Source organism: Sminthopsis crassicaudata, chromosome 3 (genome assembly GCF_048593235.1).
Source record: "Sminthopsis crassicaudata isolate SCR6 chromosome 3, ASM4859323v1, whole genome shotgun sequence".
Taxonomy (NCBI): Eukaryota; Metazoa; Chordata; class Mammalia; order Dasyuromorphia; family Dasyuridae; genus Sminthopsis; species Sminthopsis crassicaudata.
Window position 1 is genome coordinate 291,531,024 of NC_133619.1, and position 6,402 is coordinate 291,537,425.

The window sequence follows — 6,402 nt, forward strand, 5'->3', positions numbered from 1 at the left end:
AAGTATATATAGACAAAGGACACAGTGAGAGATGAATATGATAGCTTGGCGTCTAAAATTAAATTAAGGGGTTAAAAAGAGAAATTCATTGGGAGAAAGGAAAAGGGAGAGATAAAATGGGGCAAATTATCTCACATAAAATAGGAAAGGAAGCTTTTAAAGTGGAGTAGAAAATGTTTGTACCTTATTCTCATAGGATTTGTCTCCTCTCAGTTGGATATAGAAATCTATCTTATCCCATAGGACAGTAGAAAGATGAGAATAAGAGAAAGGATGAGAATGGTTATAGAAGATATGATGGATTAAGGTAGAAAGTAGTCAAAAGCAAAACACTTTCCCCCCCTTTTGAAGGGGAACAGGATACAAGGAAGAAGAGAGTATAACAATAAAGGAGAAAATAAGATGGGGAAATACAGCTAGCAATCATAACTGTGAAAAATTTGAAGCAAATTTCACTAATAAATGCCTCATCTCTCAAATACATAGAGAAATGAGATATATACATGCACATATAAACATATACACATAGATAGCCATGTTTATATCTATCTATCTATCTATCTATCTATCTATCTATCTATGTTTGTATATATGTGTATGTATTCTATCTCTATATGTATGTATGTATGTATGTATGTATATATGTATGTGTATGTATTCTTTGGTTGTTGAAACCACTGACCATTAATTTATTATCAGCTAATCTGATTAATATATCAATTATTAATTCCCCATATACTCCATCTCTTCACTTTTTTATACATTTTATTGTCTCTGATACATCGACATTCCAATGGAGATATTGTTTTAAATAGTCTTTTTGGAAGAGAATATAAGGAAAGCTTATTCTCTACTCTGTCATCTTTTCTCCACTTCCAGAAATACTATTATTTGGTATTTAATAGACATATTTAATAGTGAAATAGAATACACACATTCACTATAGTCAAAGCAATATCAATTATCAATACTGACCTCACAATTCATAAAAAGAAAATTATTATTTAAAACACATTTTTTCATATTCCATAATCTATTATAAAAATACAAGAAAAATAATTGCTTTTTATCAATGTTCTTAGATTAACTGTCCAAAAGCACTAAAGTAATAAAAAAAAATTAAGACTTGGAGGTGTGATAAAATTCATTTGTGCATAGTTACAGATATATACAAAAAAGAATAGTGTTATGGTATTGAAATTGGATATTTCAAAATAACATTTTTACTTTTTTGCACGAATGTTACTTTGTGTTTTTGAAAAACACAAGTTTCCTGAAATGTCAATGAAACACTGCACTTCTTTCTGAGTTAATGAATATAGTATTTTGAAAATATAAACTACCTACCATTCTAATCAATGTAATCTTCATCATATTCTTATCATAATTTTCATTTATTTATTACATTTATTACATTTAATATTCATTTATTACATAGAAAAAATAAAGTGAATCTAAATGGAATTTCAAAACCATAAAATGTTTTATAAGTTGCAACTTTTTATTAAAAAAAAACAATTTAATAACGCAATTAGTGTTGCCTTATTAAAGAATTCAGTATCCCATTGCATTCATCTAATTGTCATTGTTGTGAATTAGAGTGGTCTTTTTCTATCCTGATTACATTTATAATCACTTGTAAGTCAGTAAAGACTGAAAATTGCCTTCAGTTTTGTTTTTGAAGTCCTTTACTATGTGTCTGGAAGAGCTTAAATTAGATTTGCAAGTTATAAGGTTTATTTTCCAAAATCATTCTCTGAATTCAAACGGGGAACACAGAAACTGCCAAAACAATCATGTTATATGTAATTCTCTATTGGCATTATGTGGGTTCTGCCAGCTGGCTACTAGGACCCCTTGCTGTGTATACCATTTATCAAGGCTTCAGGGCTTCTCGTTTTTGCCGATTTGTATATCTGTTCCCCAGCTGTGTAGATTCAGTATAATTTTTGACACTGGCATGTTGAAACATACTCATTTTGTAGGTTAGCTTGGAAAAGACAGAAGGGTTATGGAAAAACAGATTAGAAAAAAAGACCAAAACTGAAAAAAATATAAAAACACCATAAAGTTTAACATAATTCAAATGAAGACCCATCTTTCACTGCTTTCATAAAAATAAATTTTGTTTTCTGTCTTTCCCTGTTTTAAGATTCTCTATTCTTTTTGCTTTCATTTCTTTTGTGACAAAATTCAGAATGAAACTTTTTGTCTCTTTTCTTTAAAAATAGATCAAAATTATTCTTTATTTTCATTGTAAAGGTATTTAAGACATTATTGTTTATTCTTTCTACTTTAAGACTACCAATGGCATTAGTTTGGAGGGTCAAAATACAGTGTTTTTGACTGTGGCTGATTATGAGCTTGGAAGACTCTATCAGACTGAGCCCAAATATTCCTTTTGAATAATTGAGTTAGATCTAGATAGCCCTAGATTTGCAAATCTCATATTATCTTTGTACTACTGCAACTCTGCTTCCCTCAGACAACACCCTGCTTTTTTTGATACCAGCTTTGCAGCCTGGACATTAGCTTTGCTAATGTCTCTCTTTTTTCACAACGGATTCCAAAGTTCTTCAGAGAGATCTTAAGTGTCCTTATACCTCTTCTTATCTTTGTATATGTGCTTGCCTTGTGCTAGTTCTTCCTCAAATATTATAAAATTAAAAATTTTATTTAAACTTATCTTAGGCAGTCAGAATATGTGACCCGTTCAGGGTTACACTCAGAAATATAATTTGAATGCTTGGTAGTTCAGCTCAAGAGAGGATCTTAGTTTCAATTTCCTTATCTTGTCAGATAATTTTCAAAATCTTTTATGGATAATTCAAATGAAAGGAGTTGGATTTCCTGGCATGGCATTTATAGACTGTAGCAATGATGTAAGCACAATGGCTTTTAGTTTGTTTTGCAATCTAAAATCTCTTCTCTCCCACATACATTTTCATTTGAAGCTCACAAAAGATGAACTAGTTCTGGCCATTTGTGCATCAACCTCTCTAGTGTTCTTGTTTGGTTTTCTGGAAGTCCTGGAACAATCTTCCCTTCAGTAGAGTAATCACCATGAGATTAGCCAGGTGTTAAAGTATAATCCATTATTATCTCCTTCACAATCTAGTTTCCTTGCCTGGGGCTCAGCTAGCTTTCTTGAGAGCCTTTCAGACCAGCCTTGGTCTCAGTGGGGGATGTGCAGTAGGCCAGTCACCAGGAGACTGATGAAGATGGAAGGAATCTGAGTCCAAGGGCTTGTGCTTCAGCCTCCAGCCACCACCACAAAGGTGGATGATGGAATGAATCTGTCTCTCCTTGGCTCTGGGAGCTTAAGCTCCCGCCTCCAGTCCACTTGTCTTCTCTTTCTCTGACTCTGGCTGAGAGTGTCCCAGCTTATACTCTCTCTTATAATTACATTATCAGGGTTGTGAATCTTGTAGAATTATATTAAGTACTAAGTACATGTACTGAACTGGAGAACTATTAAACACCATGCTAAACTAGATTGTCTTTATCAATTCCATGAAGTTAGCACTTTGTAGGAATCCTTGTTTTAAGTACAGAATTCTGGCTCATAACAAAATTCATCTTCTTTGTGTCTAACACGGGAAAGTATATTGCCAAGATAAGTTAATTTATACACTGTATTCAAATTTTCTCCATTTGTTGCAATGTTTACATGCATGGATAGTGTATTTCTTGCTTGTAGAAAGCTATTTTCTTTGTATTGATTATCTTGGAATGAGTATTGGAATTATATTAAGATCCATATTAAAAAAGCAGTTTCATGATGTGAGGAGGGGGATTGTGTTTCTGGATTTTAGTTTCCTTTTCTATAAAAGGAAGTTATTAACTTTCATAATTTTAATGTAATTCTTAGCTTCACATTCATTTTCTTGACTACTATGAACTATGGAAAGCTGTAACTTTTCCTTGTTTATTTTCATTTTCATTTAAATTTTTGAATTTACTGGAAGTTAATATCAAAGTAATATTTTATGTTATTACATTATTTGAATTTTGCAAATTGACACAGATTTTGATATGGTACATGCTCTAACATAACCCCACAAAACATAACATTTTATTTCCAGAAGAGTTACTACCTGAAGATTCAAACTATTCTCTGGATCTATACTCATAGCTTCCTTAGACCCATTTTCCAGGAAATCTGTAATAGTCAGTCAGTAGACAAAACTATCAAGCACGTTAGTTGCTTGATGAAGATATAATCATAAAAGAAACTATATTTAAAAAAATTGGAGTACATGAATGTTGTTATAATTTTATATGATGTCAGTGAAAGATGCACACATACAGTCACATAGAGTGCAGTAGTAGAAAAACATATTTAGGGACCATACATGGCCAAGCAACTCACACATTGGTCAGTAAAGAGTTCTGATGTCATCTCTCTTCTTATAAGAATAGTGATAGCTAGCATTTAAATAATCTTAAGATTTACTCTGAACAAGTGTTTGAGGAAGGAATTGAACTTGGCAATTCCTCTATCCACTCAGTTACTAGAAACTTAAATGCCTTCTGTTTTACTGGTCATGCTTTATAATAATGAAATATTTGATTTGTGAGCTTGTTACCTTGTGCAGCTGAATTTCTGAGAGCAACAATTGATTCTATTCTCAATTTACAATTCTCCTGCTCATCAGAGCTGTCTTCTGGCTCAACTATTGTAAATTCCACATGCCTAATATTTTTTTTTTAATGGATGAACTGTTCTTCTAAGTTTGATTCCTTAGTATCTTGTTTTGTCATTTGCATTTTTATATTAAAGTTTGCCAAATGTACTGGGATTAAATAAAAATTAAGAATATAATGATCAGCTCCTCTCCTTCCATAGAATAATCGATAAAAATAGAATTTCAATAATAATGATCCCCCCAAAATATAAGGGCTTTTATAATGACATTTTTTCCATTACAGAAAATTATTGCAGTTTGTTTTTAATGTTTGCTTATTTTTGTTTTGTTTTGGCTATTTGGTTTTGGTTATTACTGTCAGCAAAATAAGCTTGGAATATTTTCATACTTTCTACTATTGTGTACAATTTTCTAAGAAGACAGCAATGCCTATTTCCTTTTCCCCCTAAATTCATAATTTTAATGAAACATTTTATATTCTACTTTTTAAGTATTTTAAAATATAGTTTATTTATATATTCATGTAATATATATAATGGTGAAGTGAACTTTAGGCTCATTAAGTGGTAGTCAAGATTGAATGACTGAGCAATAAAAAATAGCTAAAAGACAAAGTTTGTATTGCAAGAATTAAAAAAAAAAATCCATAGCAAACAGGCATTTTAAAAATATATGCGTTTATGGCAAAAATACTACCTTTTTTTGGAACTCAAATCTATCACTGTGCATAATTACAATATATGTTTTCATGAAAAAATTAACAAGTAAAATAGCAATATTACACATATAATGTGAAGTTAATTACAAACAATTCCTTTGGGCACAGTTTTATCTACTTAATGGTGGAAGTTTACTACCCTAATACTGCTCCAATTAAGATGAGTTCTAAAGAATATAGTCAATTAACATTTTATGTGCTGAATGAATAACATAATTTATCTATGGATATAAAATGCTCATTCAAGTCATTCAAGTCAAGAGGAGAAAAATTGATATTAATTGATATTTAATTCACTATGAATCAATTTCTTATATAATACCTCAAGAATAAAGTTGATGATATGAAGTTTTGACCTTCAAAAAGGCATATGAAGTTCCCTATATTTTTTGTAATTTTTTTCAGCATGATTTGTTTCCTTTATAATCCCAGGTATTTTGTCTTACTAAGATAAATAGATTAAGGATCTATAGCCTTTGCCAGACTTTCAAAGACGTCCATCACAAAAAATAAAACATTTCTGTCCTAGAAATAAAACAAAACAAACAAACAAACAAAAAAAACTTAGTAATTATCCAGTACAATCATAAATAGCTAAATAGTAAGGTTTGATAAATTTTCATTGCCAGGTGATTAGACAATGCTCATGTAATGAATTTTTTTTTCATGTGGTCATTTTTTTCTCTGCAACATGTTTTGACTTTGTCCATGACTAATATATTCTAATTTTCTTCCAGTCCAAATCACAGTATGTGCATACACACACATAATACATACATGTATACACTCACGTATGTGTAGATGTAGATGTATATAAGTATAATTCTTATATCTTTGTTTAGACCTAAGTAATGATCTAAAGAGTACCACTGAATTGAACTTTCCTCCCAGGGTCTCAATTTCCTCTAGCCCATTTTCATTCCCCTACCAAACACCCACCAGAGAAGTTTTAGTTACAGCTTTTGACAAACTATATTGAATAATTGAGCAATGCATAAATTCTTTTAAAAATCAACATTCAGGGTACAGAGCCAA